Below are 24,809 nucleotides of genomic sequence, written 5' to 3' on the forward strand. Positions count from 1 at the left end.
AGCTTCGATTTGAGTCAAGTTGTAATTTCCCTCAGACCTCAGACTAGGTATATTTCAGGCTTTAAGTTCTTCCACTTTTCAAACTGAATACTCCTGTAGGGCCAACTACTGGTATCCTTAAATACTTGGAGGAATGAGGTTAAGGACAAGTAAAGCAAGCAAGATATCTCCTGTGCGCCTTACACATAGCAGTAACAAACACGTTACCTATCTTTCTGTGGCCTCCTGCTCTGAAAGGGATATCAAAAAAAAGCTGGATCTAAGGAATAGCATTCCATACGTCTACATAGATTTAGTCTTCACGTTTTTCACGTGGCTTGTACACCCAACAGTTGTTTTGCTTTTAAATTTTGTGGTTTCTGAAGATAATGTTCCTAGTATTTTAAAGTTTACATAGGATTTCTGGTTGATGTTAATGAAGCATTTACAAGAAGTATAGAGGAGCAAAAGGCAGAGAAATGCTATATATAATGTTCTGATCAAAAGGAAAGAGTGAAATATAATTTGCATTTTTCACATTTAATTATCCTGTAATTAATGTGCCATATGTGAAACATTCTGGCCACAACAGCACTAAAAACTGCAAGCAACTTGGTAATGGAACTTTCTAAATCAACATATGTTTTCCAGAAAAACTTCTTTAAATTTAAAAAATTAAACATCTACTTTAATAAAGCTAATTTTCTTAGTGTCAGAGACTTTTACAGTTGAAGGGCTATGAGGTAACATATAGATCTTATAATTTTCAAAATGAGGAAACTAAAGCCAGGGCAGGAAGGAGTAAAACCAGACACAAAAGCCAGTGTCTATTCCAAGTCTAGGATCCTCACTTCCTCATCCACAGTTTTCAAATATCTTTAGTCTCAATGCTTTCTCAAAAGTAATCAAATGATAAGCTCAGCATAAAAAACAAATCAAAGCAGAGATGTGCAGGTTGAAGCTGTTGGCCACCCCAAGTCCCAGTGTACTCGCTCCCCCTCCCCCAGTCATATTTTCAGGAATCCCTAAGGTTTGAGGGAATAGTTTGAAAATCATCTGCTCTGCACCATGTCATCTCATAAAATAAATCTGGAAGAAAGCCAAGCTTAAAAATGTGAAAAATTAAACATCAATGCAAAAGACAGATTACAGTTCAACATAACATAACAAGTTCAACATAACTGTCACTAGTTAGCCCATGATTAAGCACCAAATGAATGAAGCTGAAAATGGGCACCCTAGGAGTTCAGAAAAGGAAACATCAGTGTACTACCAGGGGTCTGGAGTGAGTTACCAAAGAGAAGGGCAGACTTTGGTCATAAAATATGGGTAGTAGCTACTGAAATAAGAGAGTAGGCGTGAAAGAGGAAGAGGTAAGGGAAATAGCATCAGCAACAGCACTGGAACAAGAAAGAACACTATAATTTTAATACAAGTGAGTAGACCAACTAAGCTCAAAGGGTCGGCCAGGGAACCTGGAAAAACTGAAGTTAAACCCAGAAATATATGCCGGGGCCAGATTATTTCAAGTTAACGAGTTCCGATTTTATCCCGCAGGCTACAGGGAATTACTGCAGGTTTCTGAGTCAGGTAGCAATATGATCAAAGTGTTTTAGGAATTTTATTCTGACAGTGGTGTAAAGATATTCTAGGAAAGAAAAATTGGAGGAGAAAGATCAGTTAGGAGGCTATTTGCAGACATCCAGGCATGATAGTGATCAAAACCAGGTTAAAAGCTGAAAGGACGAGAAAAAAGGGACAGATAAAAATATCAGGAAGGAAGATTTGAAAGGATTTAGCAAGTGACTTGTCATTCCAAGTATTGGAAACACCGTCTGGATATTTATCAGAGATCCTGTAAAGGGGACTGATATCTCAGATGATAACTGAACCATACGACCTCTAAGGTTTCTTTGCAGTTCTGAAATTAAAATTCTATGGAACAGACTGAATATGTTGATAACGGTGAGGGGGTAGAGGGAGCCAAGCACAAACCAAAAGTTTAAACGGGTGACTAGAAGAATGATGGATATAATTTCCAAGGTGAGAGATGCATTATTGACTATTCCAAAGAAGAAATAAAAAGCAGGCCCAATTCCTCCTAAAATGTTGAAATAATTTAAGCCAAAAAAAAAAATCAAGTAGCATATTAAGGTGCATAATCCTTTCAAGTCAAGTGCTTCTAATGATTTAATGATCCACATTTTCCCAGGCTAGACATCAAGGAGATAGCTCAGAAGAAAGCAAACGGGGTTATTATCAGTGCCAATATAAAATAGTGCAAAATCATTTAACACTTAGTCCTTTCAACCTAGTCACACAGACACTCAACAGCAGGAAAATTACCTCTGAGTATGAATAAGAACAACACACATACTTGGAAGTTTGGATCTTTTATTTTTACTTATTTTTTCATTAGTTCATCGGTCTCTTGAGGGCAGCATTATGTTGTTTCATTTTCTATACAATTCTGAATAGCACTTAATCTACACATTTTATGCAAAAGAAAAGAGTTGACTAATTAATATTCAATTTTAGTCTACTATTATCTCTAGATCTTTTTTCACTTATTAACTATATAGTGAGTCATTCTCATTTTATAAATTTATAGCTAATTATCATTCTGAAGTGTACTTCCCTGAACGTGCTCCCAATGAAATTTACTGTGAAAATTTCTCATCTCTTTTTCTATTTATAAAAGTGGTTTGAATCCTACATCTAGCCTCGAGTCTCCCCACTGTGATCGACAAGTACCGTCATACTCTTCTAAGCCAAGAGGTTACCATCAGTAAATTTCACCCAGGTCCTTAATTCTGTTATCCAAATTGGATGATACAATTTTTAAACAGCAATTATTTGTAAGGAATTCTTTTTCATGTTTACAAAGTCTCCAACAAGAGTAGCTCATCATATGTCCCAGAAGTGTGTAAAGGAAAAATTATTTCTGGGTACCTGGATACTAGGATTGTGATATTAAGTCCTTACACAAGCAATACTTAAGACATACTAGTTATCTCCTCAGAAGGAACACTGACCGCTAGAGGAATAAAATACTGAATTGATCCACTGAAGAGAGTGATAGTTATGTTCCTGAAGACCTTTCAAGAAATAATCGATTAGGATAGTCAACTATCTGGTCTGGGCTATTTAGACATGCATCTGCAGTAATTTAAAACAAAAATATCGAGGTTTCTTATATAATTCTAGCTCATTAAAAATTTCCGAAGAATTAAATCTGCAGAATACCAATGAACATTCAAGTAAATCTAACTTTCTTTAGATTTCAGGAGCAAATGATAACTGCGAAAACCATGCAGTTCTGCCCTTAATCTTAAATAGCAATATCATTGATGGATGTCCATATAAATTTATCTATCACATGAAAGTCCCAGTTTAACACATTTAGGAGTCAAGATATAGAATAAATTCTCTAAGCATTATAAGACAATGTTTTATCACATGAGGACTGCACATAATGATTTCAATTCACTGTGTTCAAGAGGACATTATTGCAATTTAACCAGTCATTATAAAACACAGTCACATTTTAGTTCTGCTGTTTTAATTTAGAAAGCAATAAACTGTGTTTTTAGAATTTATAGCCCAGGTAGCCCCACAATAAATATGAATACATTCAATTCCGAAAGAGCTTTGGCATGAGAAGTAATTATAATGTTTTATTTTTATCTTAATAGGTTAAAAAAAACCAGTCTCAGCCTACATATGTTGTTTAAGCCTAACTGATACTGAATTTAAATTTGCTAAAGGAGTTAATAAATAGGGAAATAGTGTATCCAGTGCAGACACAACCATTAAGTGACTTTGGTAATTATATTTGTGGCAGTGGTAGCAAGGCCTCCATTAATTCCTGGATGGTTTAATGTAAAACCTAATAGATTCCTAGAAGCACATATGTGAGATGGCACATTAAAAATTAGGCAGAGGATAAAGCAGTGAAAAACAAAAGAAATGCACTTGGACTCCATAAATCCTTCAGTGCTTCTCAAGGCAAAGAATAAAATTCAAATTCTTAGGTATGGCATGCTTTTATGATCTGACTCCTATCTACATTTGTTCTCGCCTAGCTTTTCTCAATCCCCAGGACACTCCTGGCAGACCCCTGCGCATTCTTCCACTCAGCTAAAATGGTCTCCTTAACCTCTTCCTGAGACTATAGCTACTCCCATAAGGGCTCCCATAATGCACTGTGCATCAACCTCTCACCACACCTAACACAACTGTTACACCTAATACTAACATTTATTGTTTGCTTTCTTCTCTAGATGTGAACTAAGCAATAATTTTGCCATAGAATTCCCAAGACACATATAAGTAGTTATTTTTTTAAATATATGAATGACTAAATAAATGCATTTTTTAGTATAATATTAGAAACGTCGATATACCATACTTACATACAAATGGGTTCAATATTTACTTAATAAATGAAATAAATATTTATTTAGCACTTAGGATGTGCCAGACATGATGCTAAGGGAGGAACAGATACAAAGAAGACTAAAACAAAAACATGACTATGAAGACATTTACAATTTATCGGATGAGATAAGAATTTACCAACCTACCATATGTAAATGGAATATTATAGTAAGTGCTTTGTGATGTCTGAAAAAAGGAAGATCTGGTGTCCTCTCTCAGGTCAAGGTCTTTAATGCCTACCTTCTGCCCCACCATGTCCACAGGCATCTTCTAAGAATGTCCAGTCTTCTCTGCCTCAGTGATTTTTTTTCAGATGCCATCTCTCTCCTCAGTTTCAAACCATTTGTTCTATTCCGATTGGAGCCTCCAGTTTGCACTGTCCCTCAAAGCCTAACCATTCAGGGCTGATGAGTCATTGCATGATTTGGGCTTCTTCCCAGGATGCTGTATTGGAGAACACAGCCCTTGGCTCCACCTTCTGTGGCCTTCCCAAAAGCAATGACCACTCAGCCTCAGGCTGCAATTCCAAAGAATTCATCCAACATCTCTGCCTCTGCTTGACTGGGAAGGGGAAATGATGAAGCCAGAACAAAGAGGAAAGCTTACCTCATTCTGACTGGGATGAAAGGTGAAGGCCACACAGGGGCAACAACCTTTGAGTTGGTCCTTACCTTTCAGAGCCGGCAGAAATAAGGGGAAGGAAGTCGAGGCAGAGACCTTCCTGCTTGAGCAATGGCATAAAAGGTGAAATTGAAAGGCCTCTTCGGTAAAGTCAAGGAGACTAGCTTGCTTCAGTCACACTCAACCATACATCCACTTAGTGTGGAAGCAGATTACATACGTTGTAAAATACTTAGAAGTGCCATATTAAGGTTTATAAGAAAATACAAGGAAATTCCTCTTTTAGAGAAAAGAGAGACACAATCTATTTGGCAAAGAGAATAGGTTACAAATGATAAACAACTTAAAAAGAAAAAAAAAACAGCGGGACTTCATGAAACTGGCTTTATGCAATCTCAAAGCTATCTGAGTTACCTGTCAAGGTATTTAAGTCAAATAAATTTCCAGCTTAGTTTGCTCATCTACAAAAAGAATAATTTTCCTCCTCAATTGCAGTTTGAAAGGTACCTTCTTTATTGAATTTGTTATGCCTTTTCTATATGTTTATCCAAATGCGTATTTGTTGGGTCTAGTATCTTCTTTTCATTTAAATTCTTGTCAATTTTGAGTGTTTGACATTTTATCATGAGTTTCACTGAGTAGAGCAAATCAAAAACTATGCCCTTTGTGTTTTTAACTTATCATTTTCATAAGAACTTTAAGCACAGAAGGAATTCTAACGGCAAGAAGTTAAAGCAGGGTTCAATTTCCAAACCCAATGTAACTTAAACGTATCTCATTTCATCACAATGGATAGGTTTGAATTGTACACCGAGTATCAAACTAAAGAGAAGAAAATAATACTAGGAATGGATTTCCATTTTTCCTACCATTTTTCCAGTTACACTTTCTCATTTTATGCAAAATATATTTTCTTTCATTCAAATAATCATAACTATTTCATATGACTGTCTGCCTGTTTATGTACACAGCCAACATCAAGAAAGTAAAATGAAGGAAATCATTTAAGTGTGTCAGCATTTCATAATTTGGGTCTCTGCATATCAAGATACAATTTCAATATGCAGCAGACGTGGCTTCCCTGAAAACCAAAGTGGAGACCACTTTGGTTGGTAATATGAAAATTTCCATTTTTCTCTTAATGAAATTATTCTTCATAGGAAAGAATACGTTTTCCTATGAATTATGTATTTGGACCTGAATAAAGAAAACACAGTCCTTCATTTATCTTTTTTTTTTTCCTGAAACATGGGAAAGGTCTTTCTTTGCAGCTGCAAATTTTATAAAGTGTGAATGCTCAGAAGGCACAACCTGTATTAGGTTATCAGGAATTAACTGTGGAGATGTTTTCTCATGGAATCCTTGGAAAGCTAGTGACTAGTATTAACTGTGACTGTTTGAAGATCAACTCAGGCAAGAGACCCCTGATAAATGCTGTTTCAATAAGTGTCTAATAGATTTCTCCTCCTCCTTGCTTCCTCTGCATCAGCTTAAGCTGTTGGCCACAAACTTCCTGAAATGTTCTTCTCCTGGCACCCCACTCATCCGGTTCTCTGCCTCCCTCTGGCTGCTCCTCATTTTGTTTCTTGGGCTTCATTTCATCTGCTTACTCCATAAATGTCAACAATCCTCAAGGCTCTACCCTCAGTCATCTATTCTTCTGTTTATATTTTTCCTGGAAAACCTCCTTAACTATGGCTTCAATAGTTATTTATGCTTTAATAAACTTAAACTCTATTATCCCCAGCACAGATCTCTCCCCTGAATTCTAGGTTCATATTTCTAACAATCTATTGGATATTTCTGCTTGACAGCCTTCAGACACGTCACCTGAAATAAACCCCTGATTGAAGGAATTGTGTTTATAAAAAATATTTGCTTCTCCTCATGCATGACTCCACCGGCTGCATATAAAGAAACCTGAGAATGATTCTTGACTCCTTTCACTCACCACTTCTATCAGTCAAGCCCCCAAATCCATGGACTCTATCTCCTTAATATTACTTAAATTCTTCCATGACTTTCCAACCTACCACCAATATCTTAAATCAGGCCATCATCATCTCTCATTATATCAGCTTTATAAGTCCTCTCCCTGCCTCTAGATATGCCCCCACCACAAGACCACCAAGATCCTCCTCCCAACTCTAGCTACATTTAAACTAAAACGTGAATCTGATCGGGTCATTCCCCCGCTTAAATCCTTGCTCTCCCCCACCACCCACAAGACAAAGGTTCACATTTTAGTATGGTCTGCCAGGTCCTTTATGATTACTGCAAGTCCTTGCCCTTATGGAGTTCACTATTTTAGTGGGAAAGGCAGAAAACAAACAAAAACAAATACATAAAATAGTGCTTAATTAAAATAGATCAACTGAAATACATACTTGAAGAGATGGAAGGGTCTAAAACCTACCGGCTGTTAATATCACCAGCATGATGCCTGAACTCCAGAGCAAAAGAGAAAAAAACAATTTGATCCGTTCTACAGAACGGAGAAGCATGACAGGGTGTTCTTTCTACTCTTCGCCCCACATATTATGCCAAATTTAGGAACACTTGAGAAAAAAATGTGCGTGCTCACCGTTTTAAAAAACTTTAAGGTGCAATAGAAAGGTGTTGGAAACTAGACCACTGTGGTGAGTTGTGAATTAGTTTCACTTTTGTCCCACAAAAATCAATGCAAATATGCATGGTCCACAGAGGAGGATGGCTAAAATAAGCTAAGAATGTGTAAGCTCCTCCATTTAAAAAGCAAATTCAATCATCTTCTCCTCTCCCAGCTTAAAATATTCTGTCTGTCTCCTAAGGAACCTCTATCAAAATGCGTCTGTGAGCAGTGACTATTGTTAGATCACCTTTTAGAGACTGTCTTCCACTAACACATATGTTATATAATGGAATATTAAGTAGCACAGAGTCAGGACCTGAGTTTCTCATTGGCATTTTACTTCTTAAAAAATAGTTGAAGATTCAAAATTGCACAACAAAAACAATAAAAGACATTTAATAGGATATTTTTTACAACACTGGCTCAGCATGCGTTTTTTATCACCTCCCTATAACAAGGGTAGCTGCATTCCTATTTTGGGGATCGTGAAAGTAGGTGATGTTATACATGAATCTACATGTGGCAGAGCCAAACTGCAGTGGCGGGAAAGGAAGGCATCCAGCAGCATCCCCACAAGTGTACTCTGGTCAGACTGGGCTCCAGGAATGCCTCCTGCAGATGGCCTCCACTTTGATGATGGAAAAGAGCACTGATCATGCCCTATGTCAACAAACACTGTAATGTGGGGGCAGAAACATACCATTCAATCTAGCGTCTGATTGCATCTGATATAATGACATCGAATTACCAATGTATAATTTAGCAAATCATGCTGTTTCCAAATTAATGAAACTTAAGCACATGTTGCACCAGTGTACTTGGAGAGTTCCAGGTAGCATAATTATAAGTTGGTGTAAAAAACAATATGTGATTCAAAGGCTTTCCGCATTTTGCACAGGATTTTCAAAAAGAACCTCATAAATTATATGTAGAAATAACATTTGCATAATTAGTGCCAAATTTTACATGCCTATTTTCCTCATAGAGTAAAATAAGGTTGTTTTGACCAAATATGAACCCTGTCCCACCCCTTACTCCTGGATTTATAGACCAGAACCCATCAGAGACCAGAAGGGATGCTGAGAGAAAGTGATGTAATCTGAGCAGTGTAACTACACCTTTCCCTACACAATAAATTTGAAACAGAACCAATTAACTGTAGTGTATGGTCTTGACAGTTACATGTACAATACAACTTTTGTTTTAAAAAATCAATTTTTGCCCCAAGGAGACAAGCGGCATGTTATTACCTAGAGCTTGGTGGGTGTCTATCCAGACCAAATAACTCTGAATCTCATCATAAATTACACAAGAATAATGAATATATTTTTCACACAAGTATGTGTATGGATAAATGTGTGATACACACTTAGAAGAGAAAACAACATTGAGAAAAGGAAAGACTAAACAAATCCCTATTGTGAGATTTTTCTCCAGATGCATAACAAAACGACGTCTGTATAACATGACGAATCACATACCTGATCGTGTCAGCTGGATTTTCACTTCACCTATCACACTCAATGTACTATACCATGAAGAAACACATTCTTGGTACATGAGTGCATATGTTGTTTGCATATTTTTGTTACTCACATTCATATCTTATAAAAAAGCAATGCCTTAGAAAATAAGTTCATTAGTATTCTCATCCTCTCTCTCTGTCACACACACAGACACAATACAATTTTAGCATCAAACAAGGATTCCAGCTTTTTTAACACTTAACTCCAATTTAGCTAAATGTAGTCTTTCAAACTAATAAAAAGGGAAGTGATATCATGCTGCTCAACAGCAAGTTTCAAATATGCATAACTGAAAGAGTGTGGCTAAATATACATATATATATATATTTTATTATATATAATTTGGAGATATATATAGAGATATATAGATATCCAAAGCTTTTGTTTTCATTCTATCCATGTTTTTCCAAAAGGAAACCCTTAAATGTTAAAGTTAAAGTAACTTTTATAATGCAATTAGTAACAAATCATATTGAAATTGTAGACCTGAAATGCTGGCTGTTTAACTTTTTCTAGAATCTCTATGACCATACCAATCAATTTCTGTTCAGACTGGTAGTCTCCATCTAGGCACTTTTCCTCTATCTCCATTCAGAGGAATTAGTGGGGGCAAAGCCCTATCACGTTTTCAGCCATGGAGACTAAAAAATCAACTTTTCAGGCTGGATGACTAAGAACATAAACTAACAAATGATTCTACCTAATTATATTATTAAAAAACACACACTTTAAATTGGCAATCATAAATGTTAGGGTAGTTAATATTAAAAGGTAACATTATTTCAAAACTCACTGCAAAGCTACTGTAATCAAAACAGTGTGGTACTGGAACAAGGATAGACACGTAGATTAGTGAAATAGAATGGAAAGCCAAGCAATAACCCTTAAATTTATGGTCAACTCACTTTTGAAGACAAATGGTACTGAAACAACTGATATCCACGTGCAAAAGAATGCAGTTGGATCCCTATCTCATACCACATACAAAAATTAACTAAAAATGGACCAAAGACCTACACAGAAAAATTAAAACTATGGAACTCTTGGAAGTAAACATAGGTATAAATCTTTGTGATTTGGGTTAGGCAACTGTTTCTTAGATATAACACAAAAAGGGCAAGCAACCAAAGAAAAAACAGATAAATCTGACTTCATCAGAATTAAAAACTTTTTGGGCCAGCTCAGTGGCGTAATGGTTAAGTTTGTATGCTCCGCTTTGGCAGCCCAGGGTTTGTGGGTTTGGATCCCCGGCATGGACCTGCACACCACTCATCAAGCCATGCTGTCGTGGCATCTCACATATAAAAATAATAGAGGAATATTGGCACAGATGTTAGCTCAGGGACAATCTTCTTCAAGCAAAAAGAGGAGGATTGGCAACATATGTTAGCTCAGGGCCAATCTTCCTCACACACACACACAAAAATTAAAAACTTTTGTCCTTCAAAGGACATGATCAAAAGTGAAGAGACAATTCACAGAATAGAAGGAAAAATTTGCAAATCATATATCTCATAAGGGTTACCACTGAGAATTTATAAAGATCTATTACACATCAATAACAAAAATACAAATAGCTCAATTAAAAATGGGCAAAGGATTTAAATAGGCATTTATCAAAGAAAACATACAACAGTTAATATGTACATGAAAAGATGCCCAGTATCCTTAGTCAGTAGGGCAATGCAAATAAAAACCACAATGAGATACCTTTTAACACCCACTAACATGACTATAGGCACCAAGATGGAAAATAGGTGTATGCAGGGATGTGGAGAAATTGGAACCTTCATAAACTGGTGGAGGGAATGTAAACTGGTGTATGCTTTAGAAAATCATTTGGAAGTTGTTCAAAAAGTTAAACATAGAATTACCATATGACCAAAATTCCACTCCTAGGTATACACCCAAAAGAAATGAAAACATATGTTCACAAAAGACCTAAATACTAATGTTCATAGCAGCATTATTCATAATAACCAAAAGGTAGAAACAAAATGTTCATCAACTGAAAAATGGATAAAGCATGGCATAGCCATATAATGGAATATTAATCAGCCACAAAAAGAAATGAAGTGCTGATAAATGTTACAAATGGATGAGCCTTGAAACCAGTATGGTAAGGAAAAGAAATCAGACACAAAAGGTCACATACTGTATGATTCCATTTACATAAAATGTCTAGAATAGACAAATCTGTAGAAACACTATGTAGATGGTGGGGCTGGGGGGAAGGGGGAATGGAGAGTGGTTGTTAAGGAGTATGGAGTCTCCTTTGCGGTTAGGAAGTTGTTCTGGAATTAGATAGTGGTGATGATTCCACAACTTTACAAATATTCTAAAAACTACTGTATTGTACATTTTAAAAGAGTGAATTTGATGGTCTGTTAATTATATTCCAATAAAAAAATTAAAAAGTAGTATTAAAATGATAAAATTTGGAATAAGATACAAGGAGGTGAAATCTGGGATGTTTCTCTATGAATATCCAGCCCTGAGGCTGAGTAAATAGCTCACTGTGAGCATTTCCTTCTAGTTAAGACACTTTGAGGATATAGTCACAACTCAGCTTCTGTCCATGACTCTTTAGATCACTTTGTATTCACTATTGTTTTTCTACCATACTCACATTCTATTCTCTGGAAGTGAGGGGCTTAAGAGATCTGCCTTCCTTTGCCTTTCCAATAGCCATCCACTTTTTCTTCCTAATATACTCTTCCTAATAGCAAGAGCATAAAACAAAGTCACAGCATTATCCATCCAACCATCCACACTTGCCACATTCTCCAATTGTTTTTCCTACCCTTAGAAGCCAGCAACTTGAATTAAAGCCAATTTTAAGGACACTTTTACTGTTATAAAATAACCAGATTCTTCCAAGTCTATTTCTCTATTTTAAAGTATGTGGACATTTTCACCCTGAACATTCACAGGCCCCTCTACTATTTTTTTCCCTAACTACCAACCTTCTGATAGAGCTGCTACATTCAACCTCACGGTCTCCATTTCCATTTCTAACCTCAAAGGTTGCTAATGACCTCCAAATTGCCAAAGCCAGTAGATTTCCCCAAGTTCTGATACAAACCTACTTCTTGAAACATTTGATGCTATTAAAAAACAACAACAACACCACTTTCTTCAAATTGTCATTTTCTCTTTCAACTAAGTAAAAAAAGTCTGTACTGGATCTTTATCCACTATTTTGTCCCTAAGGCACAAAAGTTTTCTTGGAGTAGTGAGCCAGGTGCTAGAGTCATCAAAACAAACAGACCACACATTCACTAGTTGTTTCATCACTAAACTAACTTCTCAGACACCTATTTTTTTTTCTGTAAATTGGGGATCTGTAAGGGTTTTTAAAAGAATGATATGAGATATTGTATGTAAATTTCTTACCAGTGGCTTGCCACATAAATGATAGTTTTTATAATGATTAGAGTTACTTATTTTTTCATCACTATTATATTCTCTTTTACAATAATCAGCTTTAAACTCTATCCCCAGTTCTGTCCTGTCCTCTCTTCCAAGGAAGCTTGGAATTCTCTGCTGGACTGAGATACTGGATGTCCTCCTGCTTGCAGCCACTAGCTCAGTCTATCCAACGCACAATTAATCATCTCTGTCAACCATCATTAAACACCACTACTTCAGTGATGACATCACCACCCTCTCAGCCCCAGGTTTGAAGACCTGAAGTCAGCTTCGATTCTTCCCTACTATTAGGAAGGAATTTGTTCCCCAGTTTACTCAACTATATCTCTGTAGCATTTCCTGAGTGCATCCCCGGTCCTCAATGTCCACAGGGAACTGAGGCCAGGCCCTTGTTATATCTCACTTACATTAATGGTTCCCAGACCTGGCAGAATATCACCATCAAGATCCAGATCCTTGGCACCACCTCACACTTACAAATCATAATCTCCAAAGAGTAAGGCCTAGAAATCAATCAGAGTGAAAAGTTTCCAAGTGATTAGCATAACCTGCCAGATGTAGAAATCAATGGCATCTATTAGGGAAACAAGCTGAGATGGCCTAACTCCAATATCAGCTCTTTCCAATGTTTCTTCTTCCCCAATAATGCCAGGTACATTTTCCCAAATTTCAGCCTCCCAAGTCCTACCCTAAAACATGCTCTACCTCGCCGCTACCTACACGGTAAAGTCCATCAACACTCATTCATCACCATCTGTTTCAGCATCTATAATAATAGGTACTGAATATATGAAAACCAAGGATTAAATCTTTGAGGAGCAAACAACTAAAGATGGCAAGAGAGAGAGAGAGGGACCGGGGTGGGAGGAGACAGAAAGAACGAATATAGGCATCCATTCAATACCTCTAACATGCCAAACAAAGGATCTACAAACGTAACTAATTTTCTCCTTAGCTCGGCATTCAAGCCCTCCACTGTCAGGCTTCATCCTTATTTACCCAAGTTGCAATCAAAATGAATAGTTCCCACAGTTTCCACAAAAACTCTGAGTCTTTCTGCATATAAGTTTTGGCTTAGAGTTTGCTCTCTGCCTAGAATATCTCCCCACACTATCCCAATTCCTTGTGCCCAAATCCTCGTCATCTTTCGTGTCCTGAGTAGCCCAGTTGTCCAAACAGTACAGTAGTTCTTTCTGTTATCGAAGTTTCCACAGCTCTATGTGGAACTGAGTGCCTCTAATATATATAATAGATATTTTATACTTGTTATCTTTCTATTACATCACAGGTCCCTTTAGAGTAGGATTCATAATGAATCTTTCATTGACTCTTCACAGCACCTACTGTATACCATAAATACATGCTTAATTAATGAACATAGACAAATAATACTTTCATAAAATCTGAATCCTGGTATCTCTTAGGAGATTTAACAAACGAAAAAAAGTTCACTAAGATGATATTATCAATATGAAATGACAGCTGATTATAGTTAATAATGGGACATAGAATCATTTTCTCATCATTCAATGGCTGAATCAGTCTGCACGGCAGTGCCATGGATAGTGGTGCTAGCAACACTTATGGGCATGTTCAGTTATGAATTAAGCTTTTACTAGTCTAGGAAACTACCTAAACTACCAAGAATATTATCTAAATTTCTTGAGAAAAATCTGTACAGAACTAGAACATGCTAACAACTATATTCTGGTCTGAAACGGAGGAGTGTCTCTGTGTGAATGTTTACATATGTGCTTATCCACATAGACGTAAACACTGGAGATTTTGCACAATGCTGTGAAGCGAGCATCAAATTTAAAAACAAAACAAAACAAAATCAAGCCAAAGCCTCACCAGGAAAATCCTAAGCACAGCTAAACAGGTAATTCTACTGAACCAAAGTTTTCACTTAATTAGGTTTAGTATCACAAGAAGACACTCACAAAAAATAGGTGTGAATGCCATTTGAAGAAGCCAAGCCATGTAGACACAGCTGCAGAGCAAACACTTAATCTATACATATGAACCTACGGTGAAAAGAAATAAATTATATGACAGATTCTACAGTCACACTAGTTTATACAGAATATGGCACCATAAGGAAAGCCATCATTTTGAAAGCAAAAAGACAGTCAGAACTAAAGAATTGAACATAATTTTCCAAGAGTTTAATATCTTCCATAACAGTCTTCCATACCCAGGAAGTAAGTGATTTACATTTCAGGTAAAAGAGTTCAAACGAGAGCATTAGAAAGCCAATGAATTTAAAACTAAACAGGCAAATTATAAACAAAGGTCATTTTTTTAAACTAAAGAAACCTAAAAAGTGAATTACATTTAATTTTCAAATGTGCATCATTCCTAGCTCCTCCAAGATGTCTCTCACAGATATTGGCTTAAATTCCAACAACAGAGTTCACCCATCACATTCCCTTCCCAGTTTCTGATACAAAGTGCTTCTCACTGATTACCAAGGACAATACAGATCAAGAAAATAAACACATACATCAAAATTAAGAGGGATACCGGAGGTCCTGAACTCTCCTCACCGGCAAAGGTTTTAGGTTAATAAGAAAAGAAAATTCAGTCATTACTTAAATTTATGTATCAAAGGCTCCTATGAGCATAATAAACATAAAAGTGACCTATTCTCTACTTCCATCCAGGAGAGTACAAGGAAAAATGAGCTTAAATTGCAGCAGCAGCAGCAAAGATTTAGGTTAGATATGAGAAAGAGTTCCCAAACTATGAGTGCTGTTAGGTTCTAGAGTTGTCGGCCAAAAAGGCCGTAGAGTTTCCTTCTCTGAAGAGTTTTAAGAATCAGATAGGGGGCCGGTTCCGTGGCCAAGTGGTTAAGTTCATGAGCTCCACTGCGGTGGCCCAGGGTTCGGATCCTGGGCGCGGACATGGCACCGCTCGTCAGGCCACGTTGAGGCGGCATCCCACATCCTACAACTAGAAGGACCTGTAACTAAGATATACAACTGTGTACAGGGGGGTTTGGGAAGATAAAAGCAGGAAAAAAAAAAAAAAAAGATTGGCAACAGCTGTTAGCCCAGGTGCCAATCTTTGGAAAAAAAAAATAAAAGAATCAGATAGATTGCACTCCTGTAGGGTGACTTAACCCAGAAGACAGAGAGAAGTAAATTCAGCCACTCTCAAAGGTGCTTCTGATTTTATTTTACATACTTGAAAACTAGGTAAGACAAGAAAACTTTTATGGACTGCCCCTAATAAAAATGAACATTTCCAAACACTGCTTTATCATTTAATCCTTAAAATTAGTCTATGAGATATGTACAATCTCTAGTTTCCAGATTTAGAAACTGAAACTCAAAGAGAGGCTACATAATTAACATCATTAGGGGAGTCAGCAGTTAAAGCTAGGTTTGCTTGGCTTCAAATCCCATTTCATTGCACTCCTTCACACATAAGACAACAAGGACTGTTAACACTTGGCTTCCTTTACATTGACAGATAGCTAGGATATCAGAGGCTGCAGGGTATCAGAGGCTGTTTCAGACAGGCAGGTTTGAGTGCTAGAGACCTTCTGAACATATACTCATCACACATCATTTCAGTGCCCAGTTTATGCACAGCAATGTAGCTACAAATTTGTCAGGAGACTAGTTTCAATACAACCACAAGAAGAAGCCATCATCATCATGTATGTTCGAGGATACCTTAGACCAAAAAGGCAGTCATACGTTCTACCTTTCGAATATCGTAAGCAAAGTGCTAGTTGGGGTCAGTACACACAATGTTGCATTTTGCCATGCAGGTCAAGGTCACCACTACAAATCTTCTGTGAACCAGACAGAATCACATGAAGGAAAATCTCTGATCCTCAGCCATGGGCTCATCTGCACCCCTGCCCAGTTCCCCAGCAAATGCATAAACCTTGTCAATGATGGCAGGTTAAATGAGAGAGATAGGAGGGATCGTTATAAACCTATTGTCTTAGTCCCTGCAGACTGTTGTAACAAAATACCACAGACTGGGTAGCTTATAAACAACAGAGTTTTATTTCTCACGGGTCTGGAGGCTGGAAGTCCATGATCAGGGTACCTGCATGGTCAGGTTCTGGTAAAGGCCCTCTTCCAGTTGGCAGACTGCCAATTCTCCCTCTGTCCTCGCATGATGGAAGGTGCGAGCTAGCTCTCCAGGGCCTCTGTTATAAGGGCATCAATCCCAATCATCAGGGCTCTGCACTCATGATCTAATCACCTCCCAAAGGCTTCACCTCCTAATACCATCACACTGGGCATAGGATGTCAACATGTAAATTTGGGGGAGATGCAAACATTCAGACCGTAGCATCTATCAGTATTACTAGAAAAATAACTCCTAGAACCTGTTCTATTAATGATGAGTCAGTAGAATTTTCTATTTATAGAAAGGATAAAGTACTGCTTAATCAGAAAAATAAGGTAATATTAAGCAAGGATGACAGTCTTATTCTCTTTGAAACTTGAAGTTAATGTGTTTTGACAATAATTGGATTCAAAAAAAGAGACCTTTGCAACAATTGTAATGGGCCAATTTATAGAAGCAAGAAGGTGTCAGAGCAAGTGAATTTCTTAAACTTCAATGAAAAATTAAACTCTCAAAACTGCCAACAAAAAGATTTACATTTTTCACATTGGTTTACTAACTGAGCTCTGTCTTTGAAAGAAGCTGCATGAACTCTTTCTTTAGTCAAGGTCAGTGGTTAACACAGTGAGTTGTGTTTGAAGTAAGCGCATTTCCCTTATCTTCAGACTATTATTATATTAGTTGACCTTGGCAAAACCTAATGTGAAATACTGTTGCCAAGTGGAAATGACACATAACTAAGAAACTCAATGCTCTAGTCAGAATTCTGTCATAATACAGAATATGGTTTAATATAAATCTGTTTCTTACATGAAAAGAAACATTTTTAATAGTATCTAAGAATAAAATTGTACATTCAGACACAATTCAAATAAAATAGAGCAGTTGCAATGCTAAAACAAGAAATTCCTTAAATGAGATGATTGATTGCCTCTTCTAAATTAGTAATAAACCCATATTAATTATTGAAAATTACAACATGAACGGGAGCTTTTGAAGTAAAACTCTCTTGAGTGCTTAGTGTGATGTCAATTTCCCTCTCACCTCTCCCTCCCAGCACTCCACACCTCTCCATTCAGAGGGACACTTGAGAGAAAGGTCCAGAGTGCCAGCTCAGGGTATTTTCTCAGCTACTCTATACTCCAATGCAAGCCTTTATACAACACTTTTTGCTTTTGAGAAGGCAAAAGAAAATTTGCTAAAATAGAAGAAAAGAGACAGGAAGGAGATTTTTGTTTTTGTCACTTCCATAGCTTAAAGAACTGTGTTACTTGCACTCCAGTTTGCATACAAAAATAGGACTCACAAAGGAATGGACACTAAGGTGAAAAAGAACACTACACTATGAGTCTGAGATGTGCTCCAACCTCTACTAAACTATTAACCAGCTGGGTGACACTGGATCTCAGCCTCTCCAGGCTCTTAGTTTTCACCTCTAAAATGAGGAAATGCAATTATATGATTTCTAAATGGTCTTTAAAACATTCTGCTGTTAAATATCAATAGGTTTAGTATTCATTTTGCTCTTCGGATTTCCCGTTTCGGGCCTCTTTTGGACAAGTTAGGGCAAGGCCACAAATAAAAACAACAAAAAGAAAAAGAAAATCAAGACCATTGAAGTATCACCACATTCTTCAGTTATGAAATAAGAACAATAACCCCATTTTTGTGGGGCTGTTTTGAGAAGAGGATTAATTTAGATAAATAGGGCGTCTAGCGTAAACTGACGCTTTTTATCAGGTGACCTGAGCCTCCTTTCCTTAATGACCTGTTTTTTGCTTTTTAAGTAGCATTTGTATAGGAACCTGGACAATTAAACAGAAGTTGTATCCATAATCACCAGGCTATTTGATTCTGGCAGTGGGTATGTCAAAACCACCTTAATAATTAAATACATCAGTCCCACTAGAAAGTAACATTTGGAATTAGCCCCGGGCTGATGTCAGTGTTCTCTGCAGTACAGTGTACAAAAATTATATTTTAACATTATGTAGCATATGTCCCCTAATGCTAAGAATCTCCACACATACTTTTTTCCTTTAAACTATCTTAGAGGAGATATTTCCATCAATTAAGGCAAACTAATGTTGAATGATTTTCCTCAAATGATGCTGCAGTGTCATTTCACTTCAATATATAGGAGGCTATTAATATTGTTTCTAATATATATTCTCAGCCACTCAAACAAGTTTCATCATGTAACATCAGGCACTTATTTGGGCCAGCAAATAAGTGACAAGCAATTCTCCATTCGCTTTTGCTGAATGTAGCAAAGATTTATGTTAACAGTGACATACTGAAGAATCAGACAGCAGATCAAGTACAGTCATTCAGCAATCAAAATCTATTTGCAGGTATACACTAACAAATAGTATGAAATATTAAAGCAGACATAGCTGTAAGAGCAAGTTGCAAATTTCTCCCATTTCCTAAAGTAATACTAATTTCTATTCATTTAAATGTCGCTCATTGATTTGAATGATCTCATTATCAGAGATCCAATGGACTCCATTCCTTTACTTTTGAGGCAATGAACCTATAGTTAATGTTCTCTATAAAGGCCATTAGGTTTAGTAGGAAGCACACAGCAGTCCTTGGAGGAGGAGCCAGGTTCCAATTGTCAATCTCCCATTTACAGGCTAGTGACTGTGAGTAAATTAGTTTACTTGAATATGCCTCATTTTATTTATGCTATAAGGACTAAAGGAACACAGTCAGAATCCAAACAATGCTAGGATCCATAACCTTGCTCACAATGTGTGGTATTTGGTATAAAGAGCTACTGAATGAATGAATGAATGAATGAATATTGTGCTCAATGATGTTATGGTGATACTACAGAGACAACATTTGAATATTTTGATATTTGACCTTCTCATCCATGTTATTTCTTAACTTATATTTCATAACATCCTGTTATCACAATTTGGCTATGGTGTTTGGAATGGATGCTGTGGTTTGCTGCCTAGATCTCCTTTTTAAGACCAAAATACTCATTTCTCCAGATTCCAGGAGAGATGTCTATTGGTAGTCTACATCTGAGTTCCTCTCTGGAAATTGCCTTTGACTGAAAAGAGATGTCTTGCCAAGGTTACGCTTTCTCCCCAGAAGAAGAGTGCATCCAGTGACTGGTCTATCTAGGCATTCAAAGATCTCATCCTTTTACCTCAAATAGAACAACTCTGAGGGACCATTCCAACTTTAGAGCTCCCAATGGGATCAGCTGAGGACCAGTCATTTAGAAAGCAACCATACAGTATAGAAAGGGGCAATCTAGACATTTTGAGAACTATTACATACTAAGTACAAATTGACATTGGTATCTAGAGACTGAAAACATCATTATGCCCTCCCCCTATTAGAGTGGGGATATAAAGGAATAAGGTAATAAATGGAGTTCCAGCCCAAGTCTAGCTCATAGCGGGTTCGCTAGGTCTATGGATCCAGCTAGAGGTCATTTTACTGATCCTTGAAAGTGTAATTGAAATGAACAAACTTGTAGACAGTAGAACTCCCAGTTTGACTCAGTGTCCTTTAAGGTAAAACTATCAGAGAAGCAAAGGTCAAGCAGAAGTCTTGGATATTGCCCTCCTCCTTGATCTTTCAAGGTAGTATATCAAAAACAATATCTGTAATAGTGGGAATAGCAGAAATTACTGTGAACCTTAAAGACCTCAAAGATCGAAAGGATCCAGGGGTGGTGATCCCCATCATATTCGCATTTAATTCTCCAGTCTGGCCTCTACAACAACCATAAGGCTCCTGGAAGATGACAGTAAACCGCCACGCACTTGACCACGATGTAACCGCAACTGCAGCGGCAGTGTGAGATGTGGTGTTTTTATTAGAACAGATTAACAGAGCCTCAGGTGCACAGGCATTGAGCTAGTGAATAGACTCTTTACTAACTACGTTCAGAAGCCATTCATATTTACATGGGAAGGAAAACAGCATACGCTTCTAGTCCTGCACTAGGGTTATGTTAACTCTCTTGTCTTCTGTCACATCAAAGTCTGAAGGGATCTTATCCATCCTAGATGTTCTGAACAACATGACATTTGTCCACTATGTCAAATGAAATGAAATTAATCAGACCAGATGAGCAAGAAAAGAACAAAATGCTTTGGGTTCTAAAGGAAGCATAATCTGCGCTTATAAATACTGCCCTGACTTACATGCCAAGTGGCATGGTAGTTAAGAGAACCATAGGACTGGATAATAAAGCTCCACCAAAACACATTTAAGTTCTATTATTTTGAAAAACACTCTGCTGGCCAAATCAGGTTTCTAATGCCTATGTTATAATATCCTTTTTTTTAATGAGTAAACTGAGATATAAAAAGGAGAATTTAAAATCATTAGGACAAAATTTAGTCTTACCTAATTTTGGGATGGGTAATCAGAAGTAGGTGTGAGTTCTGAAACATTAGTATATTTTGCATGACCTATGGACGCAGAGTCTTTATATTACAACATATCTTCATCAGAAGGAACAGCCTTTTCTTTAAAAGACATTCCTATGCAGGTTGGCAGCACTGGGCATGGCTCAGAGAGTGGGGGTCAGGGGTGACATGGAGAAGGCTGCAGCAGTTGGCCCATGGCACACGTGAATCAAGAGGTGAAGGCACTATGGGGGCAGCCCAAACTAAAATGATCCTGGCTCAAGAGGAAGTGAGTGTTGCATACTCAGGTCTCTCCCCTTACTCAGGAAATCACTATCAAGAAAGAGGAGGAAATAGAAGCTGAGTTATTGACTGTCTAGTTCCAGATATGGGTGACCTTCAAGGATGTGGTTGTGAACTACACCAAGGAGAAATAACAGCTGCTGTACACTGTCAGCAGATCGTGTACAAAAATGGGATGCTTGAGAAATATAAGAACTTGACTTCCTTGGGGCATCAGCTTCCCAAACAGATGTAAATCCTCTAGTTGGCAAAGGCTGAATAACCAGGGTTGGGAGATAAAGGAATTCACCAAGAGCCCTGGCCAGATTCAGAGACTGAGTTGAAATTAAATCATCACTTTTCAACAAGAGCATTTCTGAAGATAAACAACTCTCTGAGATTAAAATGGAAGAAATGGTAAGGAATGATTTCTGGTAACTGTTAGTAAAATGTGGAAATGTAAAGACAGGTTGGACAATTATCAGGGAAATGAGGAGAGACATTTGAGGCAAGTTGTATTCACCCAAAAGATAGTACTTCTTAGGAAAGAGTCTGTGAAAACAGTAAATATTGAGGAGATCACATGCTTCCTGCTCAGCTAGTGTTTAGGTGGTGGCTCTGTAAATATGACTCATGTGTCAAAAGCCTGAAACACAATTTAGTTTAGTGAACATCAGGAAACCTATGTAAGTAAGAGTAATAAACATAGTCAAATCTTTTGTTAGAACACTCACCTTATGCAATTTGCAAGAACTCCAGCAGGAGATAAACTCTACAAATGATAGTAATAACTCTCTCGCTCATAGTACATCCCTTGGTACATATGAGAGCATAAATAAAAAGAGAAGCCCAATTAAGGTAAAGAATATACAGCTGGAGTTCTCCCTACATTAATATCACAGAAATCATACAGGTGAAGGACCCACGAATGTAAAGAACGTGAAAGTATGTGGAAAAGCCTTTAGCTGCTTCCATCACTTTTTTGGCACCCTGGAGAACTCATACTGGAGACAAACTGTACATATGTAATCAGTGTGGAAAATCATATTTTATGGCCATGGGCTCATACCAGAGACAAATTTTATGAAAATCCTGAATGTGGAAAATCTTTCAGACAGAACACCCACCTCATCATGTATCAGAGAACTCACATAAGAGGGGGCCCTATGAATGCAATGAATGGGGGAAGTCTTAAAGCCAGAGACCTCATCTCACTTGCATCATAGAATTCACAATTGGATGAAACCATATAAGTGTAAAAATTGTGGGAAATACTTTAGTTGAAACACTTATCTTTTTTCACATCAGAGAATCCATGCTGGAGAGAAATCATATGAATGTCATGATTGTGGAAAATTCTTCAACCAGAGTTCTGCCCTTATTTTGCATCAAAAATCCATATGGAGAGAAACTACATAAATGTTAGCAATGTTGAAAAGACTTCATCCAGAAAAATAACCTTACTAAGCATCAAAAATATATATTGAAAGAGGCCTATAAATATAATCAATATAGAATTCTCTTCAGCCAGAATTCTTTACTTATTTTACTCTTGTTAATGGCTTTAACCTTATTAGGTATCAGAAAAGTCACACTGGAGAAAACATGTTTAATATATTAATATGGAAAATTAGTCACCGAGAGCAATAACTTTATTTTGCAATAAGACATCATTCTGGAGAGAAGCTTCATAAATTTTATCAAAGTAGAAATATTTTAAATCATGTTATTACCCCTAATGTGCAGTAGAGAACTGGTCCTGGAGAGAAACACACACACACACACACACACACACACACACTACATTTCAGTACACCAATACATCAGATTTTCTTCTTTTCAAATATTCAATAAACTCCTACAAAAGTATTTGGCCTGGGAGCATTCTTGACCAAGCCTTAAGGCTCAGATCTGAGAAGGAACCATTAAGGAGGCAAGTTGTTGCTGAGAAATGACCCATCTTCATTATCTTCTTCAGAAAGATAAATAAATAAAAATGTTACTGTAGGGAGCGTTGCTGCTGAGAAGACTAAAAATTGTATATGGTTCTTGCAACAAAAAGTTGGGAAATAATATTCCAGTAAGTTAATATGCAATTGTTTACTTGACTGCTCTCCCTTGGGATACTTAATAGGTTTCAATCTGTTATATGTGTCTTCTCTAAAACCACATTTTGGCTAGCAGCAGGGAAATTAAAGCAATCAAAGTGAAATACATTTACACTACTCTTATTATACATTTTAAAGATATCTGCATATGGACAAGAATTGAGAAAACATCTATAGATAAACGAACAGAAGAAATTTAGTCAATAAAGGGATTATAAGAAAGTTTCATTTTATAGTTTACTTGGAACTACTATAATAATACCTTGAATAAAATTTTAAATATTTAAAAAACAATATTTAGCTTGTCTATTCCAAGGTCAAGGAAGCTTGGATACAACTTTCTAGGAAATCTTCCTGTGACTTCTAAGTTGTTTTAGGCCTTAGTTAGAATGCTACTCTCTGCGACATGGTTTTAAAACCTCCTGAGAATTTAAGAACACAGTAATTCTCTGTAATTTTGGACCTAGAGAAAATATTGGACCGCTCAGGGAGAGGGCCCATTTGCATGGGAACATGTACCAGGACAATATTTATAGTAATTGTGCTCACGTGATAGATACAACCCAGCGGCATAAGCTGCCCTCCCTTCTTCACTTAGTCGTTTGTCTTCAAAAGGAAAACACAGTTAAGAGGAGAGACCTGAGCTTAACCGCCCAGGTTGAAACTCCACCTCTTCCCCTAACTAGGTGGGTGATCTTGGCCTTGTTACTTAGTTTCTCTACCTGAATTACACACATCCTCCTTTCTTAAATAGGGATACTAACAGTACTTATCCCCAGGATTATTGTACTAAATGAGTACATGGATAAACAGCTTACAATAGTGCCTGAGACACATTAAGTGCTTTATAATTACTAGCTGTGTTTATTAATATTATTATTATTGCCCTAGCCCAATTTAAACCTGCCTGAGTACTTACATGATCTCAGTGAATTTTTACTTCACTTCCAGTCACACGTCTTCTCTCTCTGCCTAAGTGAGGAGTTAGTAACTTGGGAGATCCCTGATTCTAGGTGGTGTGTGAATTCACTTCTAAGGATCAATAAACCACTTTTAATATTATTTTTAAAAAGTAAAAAGAAGAGACATTCCCCCAACTACAGAAAAGTGTTGTTTTCTTCATTTCATCATTTTAGTGTAGATATTTAAGGTGTTTGATGTAGTTTGGATACCAGGTCAGCTGCTATGACAAAAGCCAACAGAACAAGGGATTAAAGAAGTTTTTTCTCTCTCATGTAACAGTTGGAGTATAAGCAGTTCACACTTGATATGGTTACTGCATGTCATGGACCCAGGCTCCTTCCATCTTATTGCTCCAGCATCCTCAGTTGGC

General features: G+C 37.1%; 1 protein-coding gene across 9 annotated transcripts in view; it reads right to left on the reverse strand.

Annotated features, from left to right (window-relative positions):
- CTNNA2 (catenin alpha 2) overlaps window positions 1-24,809 on the reverse strand; it is a 1,089,251-nt gene that overhangs the window by 1,032,989 nt on the left and 31,453 nt on the right. The gene's annotated exons all lie outside the window — the stretch shown is intronic.

Source organism: Equus przewalskii, chromosome 14 (genome assembly GCF_037783145.1).
Source record: "Equus przewalskii isolate Varuska chromosome 14, EquPr2, whole genome shotgun sequence".
Taxonomy (NCBI): domain Eukaryota; kingdom Metazoa; phylum Chordata; class Mammalia; order Perissodactyla; family Equidae; genus Equus; species Equus przewalskii.